This window comes from Triturus cristatus, chromosome 1_1, assembly GCF_964204655.1.
Source record: "Triturus cristatus chromosome 1_1, aTriCri1.1, whole genome shotgun sequence".
Lineage (NCBI taxonomy): Eukaryota > Metazoa > Chordata > Amphibia > Caudata > Salamandridae > Triturus > Triturus cristatus.
The window spans coordinates 1311478009-1311494895 of NC_140579.1; the positions used below are offsets into that span (position 1 = coordinate 1311478009).

Genomic DNA, 16887 nt, shown 5'->3' on the forward strand with positions numbered 1-16887 from the left:
ATTAGCACTGGCCATTCTACATCTCAGAGTGAAATAGTTTGTGTGATATTGGTGATAGCCATTGTGTTGTATTGAGCAAAAAACACATCTAGATGTACAAATGCCTCGAAGTAGGAGGCCTGCCTCAATTATTCTGTCTAAAACCAGATAATTTTATTCAGTTACCTCTGGTTTTGAATTTACCATCTGTTCCTGCTACCAAGCCCGCGGAACCACCTCTTTTTAACAGTCCGAAAGAGCATTGTTGTACACTGCATAGTTATTGTGTGTCTCAGTAGGGGGCACTTTCAAACAAAGTTATAAGATTTAAGAAGAAATGCAAATGCTAGGGATTTGTCTAGTCTCTGAGTGCTCTATCAAAATGCCTGCTGCTATGAGAACATTGTTGTATGAATGAAAACTGAAACAAGACCAATGACAGGGTCTCTTTTCCTAGCCCTAGGTACCATCACTAGGGTAAATTTTCAAGAGACTGAGAAAAAAGAAAGTGCTTTGAGAATTGATCTTTATTGTTGCAAATAGGGAAGCGGTCATAATGTGTGTGGACAATGTAGACCAAATTTGCTTGGTTTTATTTTTTTCATTGACTTATAGCTTGAAGTAGGCTAATTACATTTTTACTCAAGCACCGATTAAACCTAACTTCTTGCCACTCAAAACTATGCAAATCAATATCCTGGATGATGTTTTTGCATGTTGGACAATGGCAATTTCCAGTTCCTCACCATACAGAACTTGCCAGAAGCTTACAACCTGGTTGACCATTATAGGCTATCTAATTCATTGCTGTAATGCAAAGGTGAGGTCCTGAGCCAGCCTTCACCCTACCTGACTAATCAAAAGTCAGTCATGCTAGGGAGCTAGTCAGGCTTGGGAGCTCCACTCTGTAACCCCTCTTGTTATATGTGGCATTCCCTTGAGCTCGATGCTTGCACTATCCTCTTTCACCTGCATAGGGAGCCTCTCAGAGTACTGATGAAGGAAGGAGGTGTGGCCATTCACTAGGATGTGAATGAAGTACAGTATGTTCCTGAATATCTTGTTTATCCCAGACATCAGAGAAAATGTCTTTTTAACCTTTAGACCTTGACCTCCTTGAAGCTCCGTACGTCCACCTGGAAAAAACAGAATCCTTTTAAAATATTCGTTCTCACAATTCGATATTTAACCCAGACTGGTTAGCAGTGTTGCATAACACTCGGTGTAGGGTGATAAGATGCTTCCATATCACCTCATTTTTGCTTTTACATATGCGTTCATCCGGAGAGCTGTAGTCTTGGTGCATTTTAATTCAGCCATTTGCACCAACACACCTGATTACAATGATATGTAAAAGCAAAGGTCAGGAATGGAAAAGTTGTGTCTTGGTGACATGGAGTTATCGGGTCAACCTACTTTGATGCCACTCACAATCTGTGTGGTAGAAGCTGAAATCTCAAAACTCTCCAAAACCTATCTTTGGAAGCAAAAATAATGAGTTCCCTGAAAGCCACGAATAAGTATTTGAGATGCAGTTCCTGCACTTTAGAATTCACTCCCTGCACATTTGTGCCCTAATTATGATGCAGGTCGGACGGCAACCAACATCTTGTCGGTTGCGGTCCGAACCGCATCCTCTGCTGTGGTCTGAGCAACGCATTAGGATCCGTGGGGTCAGAGGCAGCAGTCGGAGTGGCCGACCGGCACAATTTGACGGGCTCATGGAGCCCGTCGATCGGTCGAAAACACTCCATATACCCTCAAGGACAGCGTTTCCTCAGTTTGGGATTATGATCTCGGTGTCTGACAGCCTTTCCAAGTCAGGCTTTCCGACATGTAAAGGCTGTAGGAAAGTGACTTTGGGGGCCCCTAGCAGGGCCCCCCTTCTTCCCTGGCCCTCTGCATATGGCCCTTGCAGGGGCAGTTTTGAATAGCAGGAACTCAACCCGTAGGTATTGGAGTGATTTACATGAGAGCCAGTTACATTACACAAGGACACATTCATTTTTGGTAAGCACCGGGAGATTAAGTGATTTGCCCAGAATCACAGAATATTGAACCGACTGCTGAGACTCAAACGTAGTTCCCCAGTTCCAAAGTCAGCAGCTCTGGCCGTTACACCACATCCTCTCCACTTTCTCCTGTTACACCTCTCTCTTCTACTTTAAGATCGCTTGACTCTGTTATGCCTCGTGCTTCTGTTTCTCCTACCATTTCCACTTGGAATCATTTGTATCCAGCTCTTCTTGCTCTCCCCACATCACCTTCTATTTATGTCCATGGATATCCAGCCTACATGTCCTTTATCCACGTTCTTTCTGTCTGCAGCTATCTCGCTCCTTCTTCTCTTCCACTCACTTTCTACCTGCCCCTTTTTTGACAAGATACACGACATCACAGAACTCTAATTCTTACTTTGTGTTTAACCATAAAAATATGTTTATGCGCTCTCTAAGAGCATGCTTGTCATTCCTGGGTGTTCAAAAATACAGTGCATTGAGTTGAAGGTGGTCTATAAAAATGCATAAATAAATGCATGCACACATATCCATAGAGTTTAGGGTTTTCCTTTTGTTACAGCTGCTACGCATACACCTGGAAGGATCATATTTTATGAGCATTTTATCGTTGTATTGAGGTATTTTCAGTTGTTTGCCAAGGACTGCAGCAGGTCATTCATGTAACACTCAGATGTGAGGCATTAGGCAATCCACGTTTGGAGGCTTGATGGAGTTGTGTTGCATCCATTTGAAAATAGTTCATCAAATACTGTATTAAAATTACTAAAGCAAATATTGTATATATGATATTAGACTTACGGTTGCTCCCAAGATTGCATACATTTTAAGCATTGGCTAACATAATGCGAAGGATAATCAGAAAGCTGCCAAGAGTACTCAACAGATCGAGGATGGGCCATCATTATGCAACAGATAACTAGACTGTTGCCAAAAGTACCCTCTAAGCCAAGGATAGCCTACCTTTACATGAAGAAATGCTTTTAAGTGTAAAAGAGCAAGAAGCTGAACCCTTCTAAGTTCAAGGGGCGGAGTAAGCTGGTCATTAACAAGAAAACCATGTGGGACGGCATCAGCAGCTGGCCATTTTGTTGAGCACCAAAAGTTAGAACTTGTCAGGACTTCAATAATAGCATTATAGTGGTCACAAATAGCTTGGAGACAGCCTACATTGGCTTTATGAGCTGGAGACGGCCTTGATACCCATGAGGAAATGCAAGAACCTAGGTCCAGTGTTAAAAGCTTTGTAATGCTGAGCAAGGTCTTGTCACTGCTACAGAACAATTACTGAGAAAAGCACATCAGAACACTGTTACAGACTCTACTGCATTATCATCTGAGTTGGCTTAACAAATATAAAGATGTAGAAATTGTAGAAAATCGAAATCCAGGCATTTAGACTATGGGGGCGATTACGTGTTTGGCGGTCCGAATGCCTTGTCCACGTCGTCTACAACACCACTATGCCGGCGATCTACTGCCCGCCATATCATGAGTTGTGCTGTCTGAAACTGAGGCCAACTGGTCTACATGGCGGGACCACGGTGGTCTGCAATGTTGGCATTGTGTCCACTGATGCCGTCAGGTCCACGTTACACCCGCTAACCGTTTCACAACTGCACAGTAGTACTCGTGGCCTCCCCAGGGTAGTTACCCATTTGCAGTTAACCAACGGCGGTTGACCTCTGCAGTACGTGCGAATAAAAACACCCCAACAGTGACCCTGGGATGGATTTAAAAACTACACACCTGACAGGCTGGCAAGTGGACACGCCTGCAAATCACACTATAAAATACACCTCATCCCTGACCAGCATCCTTTGCTCCACAGCTGCAGCACAGCAAGACAGCCATTTTCTCTGCTACCCATTTTCATCTTCCCATTTAGCACTCTCCACCACCTGTAATGTGCACCATCTTACCTCTATCACTTGTTTGTTCTGCATTCATATACTCACATTTTATTTTGTCACCATGCCTGGAAATAAAATTCATGCTTCACTGAGCAGGAATTGAGAGTCATGGTGGATGAAATCATTAGAATAGATCCCCACATTTTTTGGATCCCAAGTCCAGCATACTCCTCTCAGTCTGAAAACTGATCTGTGAGACAGGATAGTCAACAGAGTGAATGCCATTGGTACCACCCTGCTCACATAGAGTGACATTAGGAAGAGGTGGAACGACCTCGAGGTGAAGATGCGTGGTAGGTACAACCACCACTTGGAGGCTCAGAGAACTGGCAGTGACCCTCCCAGCACACTATTACAAATCTTCCCCCTGGGAGGAGAAGGTCTTGGCCATCCTGCATTTTGAGAGCTTGATAGGAATAGAGGACAGAGTGGACTCTGGGGAGTTACACTTCAATAACTGCCACAATATAACAATGTCCTATTTGCTCTGAACTCTTATTTTGCTATTGTGTTCTCGACCTACTTTCCTAACATGCAATACTCAAAAAATATGAGACGTTGGTTTGTCTGTGGCAATGAGTATTTCTGCATATAAGAGCACAAGTATCCAACTTCATGACATGCCACATGCTGCAATGGTGTCTGTAAGTGCATTACCATCAAAATATAAATCCAGGTCTGTAATCTATGATCCATCCCAAATGCCAACAAGTATGGTACATTAACTGTTTGTCAAGTGTTGGTAAAGTGAGATTGAAGTGACTAAAACTACCATGAGGCCTTGTGACTGGAACTCTAACCACAATGCTAGACTCCTTTTGCCCCTTCTCACTTATCTGTCATGTCACTACTGATCTACTCTAGTCATGCAGCTTACTATTTTTCAAGAGTTGCGAAAATGACATTGAAAAGCTAACACTATTACCACGAGGCCCTGTCACTGCAACTCCAACTGAGATGCTATAGTGAATGTGACACACTCACATCGCACACATCCTAAACCCTGTTGAATGTGTCATTATACTGAAATACACCTTCTCTGTTTCAACTTTGTATTGGACTCTCACACATCACCCTCATAAAAAGGCAATGCCAATCAATGGGATTACATAGAATCAGTGCAAGAACAATTGTTAGGGCACAAGGCACAATGGAAATACTCTCTGCAGGATAGCTATGCTTATATCAGGGGGAATTGTGAAAGGCTGGAGCCCTGGGGCACAGACCATTTTGTACATGTCTGACAAAATCCATGTGCACTGGACCTGGGCCAACCAATAGCATAACCAAATACAATGCATGTGTAGATGATGGGTAAGTGCAACTTATGAAAGCAAACACAGCACTAACAGCATGTGGTGCACATCTAGTTGAAGTAACTATAAGGTACACACTGCAAAATGGACACATGTCGATGTAGAACTCCACAAAGGTATGACAAGTTGACCCCTCTGTGTGTGGATACATAAATATCTAACTTCAACACATCAAACACATATCCAACTTACATCATAGGGAGAAGGGAAACCTAAATGATGTTGACAGTGCCAGACAAAGCTGAAATACTTACCACATTGCATGTCACCCAATGCAATGTATGCCCCATTTGGATGTCAACCAACATAGACATCCATCCAGCATTTCCCCTTGTTCTGAATAACTCCAGCACTGCCTCCAAGGTCACATCATACTAACGGATGTATGACATTACAACGCGTGTCATTACAACGCGTGCAGTAAAAACAGCGTTGTAATGGCTGTTCCCCCATACTAACACCTTCAACTGGATCAGCAAGCAGGAATCAAACAAACACCCCTATACTCACACATCATTAACTATACAGTAACATCAAATAAATAGGAAAGTAATGGCAGGGCTAAGGTCTTCCAAACTGTGAAAGTTTTTAATGAATGAATTTAAATCAATCCAAAAATAAAACAAAGGCAAATGGGCAGTCCATTCATTGTCCATGTGCCATAGCACAATGCTATGCCACCAAACTTGCCCATATTGACAATGCCAGGGAACCTCCTCACAAAGGGGCATCCATTAGGCATAGCAGGCACCTCGAAGACGGTACTTGGGAAAGGGGGGGGGGGGCAGAGATTTAGGAAGGGGTGGGTTTGTCTTTGGGAGGGGGCTTTTTGGGTGTGGAGGCTTTCAGCTGGGTTTAGCTTTTTTCTTTTTGTATATTTTGGGCTGGTTCAATGGGGTGAGGAGGCTGTTTTTCAGGAGTGAAGTGGGGAGTAGAAGGGATGGGTTTGGGTATGAGAGGGGTTTTTGGGACTTGGTCGGGTTGGGTTTCACAGGGGTAAGGGCAAGGGCAAACATGACAGATTCACAGGGAAAAAAGGCAGGGTGTTTGGTTTGGGAGGAGGAGGGATTGGAAGTGTGAGATGAGTCTGCCCTCTGCCTTGTGTGTTGTGTTGGTGTCTGTTGTTGAGTGGCTGTGAGCGTTTGCATTTTTTGGGTGGAAGTGATGTGGATGTGCTGGGTGCTGTGGAAGGGTCTGTGGCTGTTGGTGCGGTGTCTGCGGATATGGGTTTTATGGAGGTGTCCATGGCTGTTGGTGTGGTGTCTGGTGATGTGGCTATTGCGGAGGGGTCTACGGCTGTTGATGCAGTGTCTGTGTGAATGCTGGGTGTTGTGGAAGGGTCCCCAGGTGTGAGTGTGGTGTCTGCAGTTATGGGTGTGTGTGTTGCTGTGGTGCCTGGGGGTATGCGGGTGATGGTGTGGATGGTGAGGGAGGCGAGTGTCTGCTGCGTGCATGTATATTTAATTTTTTTAGATGTTTTGTGTTTCTGTGTGGTGCTTGTGTCTGATGAAGTGTACGCATGCTTGTGTGCGTGTGCTTGGGCTAAGAATGGGAAGAGGGAATTTGGATGGGGAAGGGGCAGTAGGAGGGGTTGAAGGTTGGGATGGGTGGAGAGCTGCAATGGGGGAGGAGGCCAGAACCTGAAAAGATGTCTGAAGGGCAGACATGGCAGTGTGAATGCCTTCCAGGTAGGCAACCACCTGTGTCATATTGTTGCCTTGCTCCTGGATGGCATTCAGGACTGCGTCTGACCCACAGAGATGCTCTTCAGGAGGTCAATAGCCTCCTCACTGAGGGCGGAATTTCTCCTGCATGGCTGTGCTGCGTAAAGAGATTCAGCCACAAGATAAGTGAAATGGCGATTTTGTAGATTTCTATGATTCTTCCCAGCTTTCTGTAGCAGGAGAACCTCCAGGGGCCCAGAACCTGAATTTGGCGCCCACTGGCTGGTCAGAACTCCCAGCAGTGAAGTTGAAGAAGGGTGTAGGTGACATCTTTGTGTCCCTGAGGCTTCAGAACCAGAGACTAGCACATAAAAGACCCTTGGAGATTCTTCTCAAGCAGGTTTCACAGCAAAGTCCAGTCTTTGTCCTCTCCTTGGCAGAAGCTGCAACTGCAGGCCAACCCTATAATATACAAACAATTGGTATAGAGGGATAAATCTACCTTGGCAGAACACAATATCTTATAGCAAATTCAATGATTATTTTTCAGGTGCAAATATCCATCAGTGAGCATCAGAATGAATTATACACAAAACTAGACAAATTCATCACAAGTATTCAAAAATAATTTGCAAAACAATCCATATATACATAATCATATATACAACAAATACATCATATATATTCTCCCCTAACTACTTCTTAGAAATGTACACTTCTCCATCTCAGTGATACATTCAAAGGTAGTCCTCTTGGCATCAGAGGTGTAATCCCTCTATCTTAATTCATTATGCCAAATCACTAATGTTTTAATTGAAACAATAGGCAGACTCCTCCTTCGTGTGTGTGTCGACGCGGTCGCGTTTCAGCCTCCACTTTCTTATTGGCTTCCTCAGGACGGGGGTACACTCTTTCTGCAGTCCAAATTAATCAAACTTCAGAGCAAATAGGCATCTGCTTTGGCCCCATTCATCAATCTCGTAGTCCTCTGAACACTTGCTTCATCAATAGGAGACCTGGCATTCTTCATGTGATTCGTCGTAACCTCAGGTCAATTAAGTTTAAACCAAGTCGCTGCGCAATCGTTCGACGTTTTCTCCTCTCGCTTCAAACTGCAGGCCAACCCAGCAAAGCAACACACAGTAAAGTGGTAGTACTCCTCCTTGCAGCTCTTCTTCCTTGGCAGAGGTTCCTCCTGATTCCAGAAGTAATCTAAAGATCTGTGTTTTTTAGATCTAACACTTATACCCCTTTTTCCCTTTAAAGTCTTTTTTCACGAAGTCTCTCTTTCTCAGTAAAACCAGTTCTGTGCTCCCTGGTCCAGTTTCACTACAGGAGGTGGAGACAGCATTGTGCAGAGCAGCCACAGCCTATTCAGATATCAGTTAAAACTCCTCCCACCACTCTAGCCAAGGATGGCCCATCAACATATGCAGGGCACACCTCAGCTCCCTTGTGTGAGTGTCTGGAGTGAATGCACAAACAACCCCTGTCAGTTCAAAAACAGACTGTAAATCCATAGGCAGGCAGAGGCACCCATTATGGTTAAACAAGAACATGCCCACTTTCTAAAAGTGCTGCGGCAACAAATGGCTAGGTCTAAACTGGGTAGGCGTAGTGAGCAAAGAACGATGGATTTAACCCAGATCTCTTGACTGGGGGTGAATGTTTGATTGATTCAGCATTCCATCCATCATTTGTTGCCAAAGCACTTTCTAAAGGTGGCATTTACAAACACACAATTTAAAAAACACTTACTAAAAGGTGTGTTATTAAATTCGGAGTTCAGAGAGCCTAAACTCTAAATCTCTAGCTGTTTCTAATTGAAAGTTACACTTGTAAAAAGTTACATGGCAGCTCCAGTGATAGCCTATGGTACAGCTAGTCATTACAATAGTGAAAAACGAAATACACAGTATTTCACAATCAGGACATGTAAATCACACCAGTTTACCAATACATATCTTACCTTAAACGTACACTACACCCTGCCCATGGGGGCACCTTGGGCCTACTTTAGAGGTGACTTACATGTAAGAAAAGGGAAGGCTAGTGCCTAACAAGTGGGGGTACTTGTCAGGTTGACATGGCAGTTAAAGACTGCTCACGCAGACACTGCAGTGGTGAGTCTGAGACACATATGGAAGGCTACTGGTTTGGGTGGCAATCAGTGCTGCAGGCCTCTAGAAACATTTGATTTACAGGCCCTGGGCACACACAGTGCACTTTACTAGGGACGTACAAGAAATCAAATATGCCAATCATATTCACCATTTACACAGCGAGCTCTTGCACTTAGGCATTGATCAGCTGTGGCAAGTGCTCAGAGTACCTAAACCAGCAAAACCAAAATGCAGCACACAATCAAAAATATGGGAGGTACAGGCAAAATGTCAGGGGAAACCACGCCAGGGATGCCAGGTCCAACAGTAAGTTGCATGAATACTGTAGATCAGTTGTAACATGGCAGACAAGTAAGAAGTGGCAAAATGAGTCTAGCATCTTAGTTAGAGTTCCAGTCAAGGCATCATGGTAGTTGTAGCCAGTTCAATCTCACTTTACCAACATTTGAGAAATGGAAACCTGCATGACATGTGAAGATCAGTAGTAAAATGGCAGACAAGTGAGAAAGGGCAGAAGATGTGTGACAGATGTGTGATAGGTGTGATATTGTTGAGGAGGTGGTGTTGTGGGACACAAAATAATGCATACATCACTATATATAATTTGCAAACACATGTCCATTTGTGTACAGTGTGCTTGTGCAGTACCAGTGTTTTGGCCTCCTACAGATGTATTTTTCATGACTGTTTTGAAACAATCCCAGAAAGGGGCCCTGTATACGTGCAAATTGCTTAGGGACCCCAGCTCCCTTGCCTGGTCTATGGTGGGGCATTGTTTTGTAGAGGAGTCTATTACAACAGGTGATTGTATGATTTATCGCCGATTTTGTACGTGACAGAGTGGGTTTTGAACGTGGTCGAGCAGGTAGAGCAGCAGCAGGACATGTCCGATGGGCTCCATGATGGTAGAAGGCGAGGAGTAGAGGTGAGTTTTGGCCTTATATCCCTCCCTTTCTGTGGTTTCAGATGTGGTTGTTGCACAGCCACAGTCACGCTGGCTGTAAACAACTCGTAATTGGGACGGCGGTTTCACTGGTAGTCCGAGCCTCTCACAGCCTCATATGTCCATTCTGCGGCCGCCGTGGTCAGAGTTTGCTGGTGGAGTCAGCGTTTCAGCAGCGTTCTTCGCGAAGCCAATCCACATAACTCGTAATACGGCGGTCCAGTATATTGCAGGAGTGCTAGTGATTAAACTCCCTGGTAAACGTACTAGGACATTGGGGTTAATGATCCTATTACTTACCCTTAGTCCTAGGGATCCTCATCCCAGTCTTGACATAACAAGGTGGCCCAGCCCCCAGAGAGTGTTTTTACAAGCATTTAGAACATTAATTTAAAATCTTTATTTCCTTGTTTTACTACTATGCTATTAAACCTAACCCCCACCCCCTCATATAGAAGGTGCCCATCAAAAAGGGGAGGAGGGGAGGTTTATGACTGGAATGAGGATCACCAGGGTTCAGGGTAAAGAAGATCACCTGTAAGTAATAGGATCATTACCTGGCGCACCATTGAGCTGCTATCGACCCTCTGTAACTAACAAAGTTGTAATCACTATAAGTGATTTACCAATTGCCCTCTTTGCTATGGATGTGCTCATAGAATCGCATACTCTAAATTTTTTGGGTCGATGTGTCTACCATACAAAATTCAATAAAAATATATTTAAAAAAAAGTTTGTATCACAAACTAGTAAAACAATTTCTTGGGCTGCATGAAAATATATTGGAATTTTTAGATTAAACATTTGTCTTTTTTAGCACCACCTTATACAGCAAAAATCCAAGATAAGTATAGGTGATTATCAGGGCACCTTAATTGCTTAATTTCATGGCTGATGTACTTGCCAATAGGAAAAAAAGTATTTTGAGGTAAGCCACACCATATCTGCCGATGATGATATCGCCTGACATCGCCTGTACCTTCATTGTCAGGAACAGGCATTGGCCTGTGTGCACAAGCTTAGGTTAGCATGATACTAAGGTTCAAGAAATTGGGTTGTTGGTTGACTGAAGTGTAAGCCCTGGTCAAGCAGCAAACACCATCCTTGTCAGAGGAAGGCACAAGCAAACCCCAAATTAACCTGTGCTCACTCCCTTGTTAGCTTGGCAAAGCGCAATCAGGCTTAACTTAGAAGCAATATGTAAAGAATTTGTGCAACACTTCAAACGGTAACACAGTGAAACCTCACCACAAAAGGGGTCCACAGTTAGAAAAATAGAGCAGTTTTTAATAAATAAAACAAGATGAAAACTACAAAAATCTAATTAGTTGAACTGGAGATATTTAATTTTTTAAGTTTATAGTGAAAATGGCACCAAAAAGCACTAATTGTTATTGGGAATATATGGTTGTGCAGGACCAGGACAAAGTCACAAGTTCATGCCAAGCACAATGAAGTGTGAGTCGACTACAGGGACCCAGTTAGGCCCGCTGAACAGAGTTAGGGGAGTGTTGTATGGATCTGGGTCGAAGATGCACAGTACAGCCAAAGCTATGCGACGGTTCTGGATTGAGGCGTGGCTGCTGTGCAAGGTCCAGCTGTGTCTTCGTAGAGGATCCTGTTAAAGGGGCTTGCGATGCGAAGTCCAGTGTCGGGATGCGGTGTGCAACTGGCGATGCATCGGTTCCGAGGAGCTGCAATGCGGAGTTAAGCATGGTCATTGAGGCTGCTGTCGACGAGGGATGTGAGAACATGGGCTGTGGATTCGCTGCACCTCTGGGGCGATGCATCGGTTCCGAAAACTGTGGTGGGTGGTGCGGGTCTTTGTGACAGGCCCTATCCACACAGCAGTGGTGATGCATTGGTTCTGCTCCAGGATGTACCACTCAGAAGAGAAGATGCGTTGGTTCCACTGGCAAGAACCTTAGGCCCAGTTCCAAGGGTCCAGGACTGGGGTGGCACCGCTTGGTAGGGCAGACTCACAGATGGCAGAGTCCAGGCGCAAGATAGTTGGAAGCCTTTTATGTCTTTGAGGTTACAGATCTGGAAGCCAGCCAACTAGCCCTTGAAGTCACTCTGAGTTCTAGGTTCAAGTGATGCAGATCAGTCCTTCTCACCCAGACAAGAAGGCAGCAGACAGATGGCCAGCATGGCAGGAGTCCAGAGGAGTGCAGTCCAGCAGACTGGCAGCCCTTCAGCAGCACAGCAGTTCTTATTCCTAGCAGAGTATCCACAGGTCCAGAAGTGTACGGAAGTGGTGGTGCCTGAGGTCCTTCTTTTATACACAGTTGTGCCTTTGAAGTGGAGAGAAGCTTCTAGAGGCATGCCTTTGAAGTGCTGACTACTGCTGGCTTATGGCTGACTACATTGGGAATGCAGCCCTTTGTATGGGGGACAGGAAACATTCTATTCAGATTTAAGTGCGGCTGGACCTAGCTCCTCCCTCTCATCCTGCCAGTGATGACCCATTCTGTCACACCTAAGCTCCCATTGTGTGTGCCTGTCTGGAAGGAATACAAAAAGGCCAACTGCCGACAACATCCAGTCAGGTGACCAGAGACAGGCTGCCAGCACCAAATGGCTAAAGCAAGAAAAAGCCAAATTTCTCAAAGTGCCATTTTCAGAAGAGTAATTTAGAATTTGACTTCACCATAAGTTAGGAATTTAAATTAGGATTTCAGAGACACCAAATTTAAACCAACTCTATCTTCCCATTTGGAAATTACATGTTTAAAATGTAAAAAGTTAATCCCAATGCTATCCTATGGGAGATATAGGCCTTGCAGCAGTGAAAAACGAATGTGAGAGTGTTTCACTACCAGGACATGTAAAACTTAAAAGTATATATCCTGCTTTTAAAATACATTGCACCCTGCCCTCTGGGCTGTCCAGGGCCTTCCCTGAGGATGACTGATATGTATGAATAACAAGCATTGGCATAGCCAATCGGTCTCGCCTTTGGGACCTTATAAGTGTTTAGTTATCCAGCACAATATCCTTGGTGCAACAACATCAAGTGTTGCATGGCTCAAGACTTCTAAGGTCCCAAAGGTGAGACATATTGGCTATACCACTGCTTGGTTTTTTTTTCATTCTGTTCAGCGTTTCCTGAGTATCTGAAAATACACTAGATGATTTATAACTAGGCCTGGGTGACATTTTAATTATGCCAGAGTAATTGGAGTAGCTTTGGTAACTTTGCATCACTATTGAGAAAATACCAAAAATCATGCAATTACGCCTGTGTGCATAATTTGGAGAATTTTGGGGCAAAAGTGCCCACCCAAGAGCACAGTAACAGAGCGCGAGCGGCTGAAGGTTGCTGCTGTTCCTGTTTTGTTGCACAAAATGCATCCTCAGGTTCATTTTGGACCGAGGGTGCATTCAGCGCTAAGGAAATAGGGCTAAATGCAGGGTTATGCTCCCCGCGGAATTCTGCATCACCTTGAACAATTTTGGTGTAATTTTGTGTATTTACGCTTCAGCAAATTAAGTGAGTTACGCCCACTCCTATTTATAAAGACTGAAAACATTGAAATCAATGTACAGTTTTTAGATACCATAAGATATGTGTTTACTTTTACCCCAGTATTTTGAAATGTTTTTTCTTTTACAATACTTTACAAACATTGGCACTCTCACTAGAAAAGCCAGCCCTATTGGCTGTGCTGCTTGTCTACTTTAGTATGGAACACTCAGAGGGAGTGCATATGTTTCCATTCTCTTTTCCTCTGATTTTCATCATGCATTTATTTTGGAAAACAAGCATTAGGAAAGCCAGTAGCGTTGTATTTTATAGCCCCCCTCCTGGCTTTGCCAAGGCTTCTTTTGTTTAGTGGATGCTTGAAATGCATCACGTAACTCCTAGCACCGGCTTCCCAAGCCTTCATGGTCTCAAGCCAAGCACATAAGAACTACAAAACAAGTAACTCACAATCACAAACACAATGGTAGAACACGCTGAGTCACATTAGCGCGAGTTACGAGATCACTGAGAGGGTTTGTAAATGTGCCATTTCTGATTTTTGCTATTTCGTGTTTTTGTCACTCTCTATTACGATCCTGTGTTTTTCCCTCACCTTGGCATTGGACTAAATGTCTACTTTGTTTGTGGCACAGATTAACTCAAAGATATTTTAACAAAAAACATCAAAGGATGCCATGAAAAGTTAAAGTCGTTCTGTTTTATATTGTCATGCAACAGGATGGCCGCTGTTCCTCCAGCTGGCAAAAACGTACTTTGGGGCATATTATCAATAGACGGCGATAAATATTGCAAAGCGCGCTTAGCGCTTTTTTATTTATCGCCGTCTATCGCTGGAATTTATCGTCCGGTTAGCGTGTTATTAACAACGCGTATCACTGAGGCGATAAAAATTCCAGCGTTTTCCATGGAACAACGCGGGTTTTCCAGCGATGATCCGTAGAAAACGGCGATATGGTTGATGATAGGGCCCTGTTGTCCTAGCCCCACAATCCACCTCCCATGTTAGGTATGCCTTAGTTAGGAATTTAACAGACGTTAAATTCCTGCATTAAGGCCGAGTTAGCGTGAAAAAGATCAGCGCTATACCGGACGGGGCCTCGTAAATATCGCAAAGCCCCGTTAGCAAAATTTTACACTGAAGTTTTACGAGGCACGCCTACCTTCCATCTCATTAGCGATGCGATGAGAGGCGGAAAGAAACCAGGCGCTAAGGCTAGGAAACACGCGCTAGTGTGTCCTTGTTACTAAAGCGATACAATTATTGCTGCTTTTCGCCCGAAAACGGATGTTAAAGCGGCGATAATGTTATCGCCAGACCTTGATAATATGCCCCCAAGATTTTTAAAGTCAAAGTACAATGTACACTTTGAATAAACCTTACTTCTTTGTCCTGTCATTTCAATTCAACCATCCTGGCCAGCCTTGATTGTGCTCACATTAACCCTTGATATGCAGCCAGTGTCTTGGTTAAGCCAATGTTGGACCTTTATACGTGAACAAAAGGTTGCCAAACATCCAAAAATCCGCACTATGTCTAAGACTTCCCTAGGCTGTGCAGTACTTAAAATATGACTTTCTACTTTGGATCCCAAAATACTTTTTTAACTGGTTGAGGCCTGTGTAATGTCTCCCTTCATCCCCTCCCTTCATTTACTCGCCTTACCTGTGCTGAGTAATTAACCCACTTGAGTGACACCTCACCTAAGTTCTGATTGCCATGACTTTCTTTGGAAGTCTTTCATTTGCAAAACTTTAGGCACGGGCTGCTTCAATTTTCAAAAAAAGTGACTTTATTTCAAAATTACCAGCCATTAAATGTTAAGGTTTCTTCCCTAGAATGTTACTTACAGCTCTGTTAGTAGCTGAAGACAGATGTGTTCAGGTTAATATCGGTGGTAAAATTCAAAATGCACTAAAGTGCCACCCAATATACAAGCTTCCAGATTTTACATAATATCTTGGGTCCCACTTGTGGATTCAAAGTAGAAATATAGATGATGTCCGAGATGATGTTGCAGACTTCAAAAGGTGTTAAAAGTTGTCAACTGTGGAATCCATCATACATTTTTATGAGTGCCCAGTGTAAATACGAAGCACAGCACTCACTATACCATAAGTGCATATATTGGATTTAACTGTACAGTTACTCTCACAAAGGGAGTTCCTGTAGGTTAGAGCCTATTAGATCAGTGGAAAATGAATTATTGGTTAAAGTCGATGGTATATCGAGAGGAAAGACGCAGATTAACATATTCTATACATGCTTACCTAGAGCATAGATATAAACAATTACTATAAAATTACAAATAATACAGACAATACCTTCATTTTCAAAACCAAGTGAAACCAATGTGCCGTTTCTCAAAAGCAAGTACCAGCCGGCTCAATTTGTCACCCAGACTAGGTTGTCTACTCTGCAGTGAAAGACTCGCACAGTAGCCGAATGTGACTGTGAATTATTAGCTGCCAGTGTGTAACTTACTGTACATGGTTCAGTGTATGTGCACACTCAATATTGTAAATTCTCTACACTGCTGGGCCTTCTGAATAAAATCTATGCCCAAACTGGAGTTAGCCCATTCTGGGAACCAGGGAATAAAGCGCCGAAATGCTGAAAGCGCTATAAGGTCCTACCACTGGGAGCATGTGCGCTATACGAATGCCACCATAACATTATAAGACAAGGCAGAGGTAGTACGTGGAACCCCCCCGGAGCTACAAGGAGAGCTGACAGGAGCTTTGACGGACTGACTGAGGCACGTATATGTGACAGAGCCAGCTAGTATATTAAAAGACCCCTGCCCTAACAGTAACCGCCCGCATATTTAACGGTTTGATTTCAGAGAGCGCCTAAGATTTTTTTTCCTTTATAAATATGTCTGTTGTGAGTGTGAATGGCGAATAACATCGGAGGACTATGCAGCTTGCGCTATGCAAAAAAAGGTTTTAGAAAACAAAAGGGCATAATTCCTCAATGCACTTACTCTTTTCTGCAAGGCAGTCGATCGTGGCAGTTTGATTGTGGCTGCTTGTGTCCGCAATCATGAGTACACACGGATTCTCCTGCGGTCTGCAAAACAGTAGATCAGCTGTTGCAGGGGAGGAGAGGCGGTGGCCGGGCAGTCCATGACGAAGGTCTAGTCTCCTTAACCCGGAAGCGGGGTGAGAGGGGTGTAGCTTTTGGTGTCGAGAGGGAGGGCACCACACAGGGAGAAGTGTTAAAGTTCTGGGTGATTAAACCAGAGGCAGACTTTTGGCGCGCATGCGCACGATGTAAAGCATGGCTTACTATGCGATGCCGCATCTCGCAGACAAGCACACGAAGCGCCTCTCTGATGCTTCAGTTGTTTTAGCGTTATTTGGGCAACGCTTGGTACCGCTTAGATATCACCAATGTGATCATTGATATCTAAAAAGTATAGGTAAGTAAGTATGTTTGCAGCT

General features: G+C 43.9%; 1 long non-coding RNA gene across 1 annotated transcript in view; it reads right to left on the reverse strand.

The window, feature by feature from the left end:
* LOC146872020 (uncharacterized) overlaps window positions 1-16583 on the reverse strand; it is a 99076-nt gene extending 82493 nt beyond the window's left edge. The window contains exon 1 of the long non-coding RNA XR_014959637.1: window positions 16428-16583. This is a non-coding gene — a long non-coding RNA (uncharacterized LOC146872020). The remainder of the gene's footprint in view (window positions 1-16427) is intronic.
* Window positions 16584-16887: the final 304 nt, after the last annotated feature.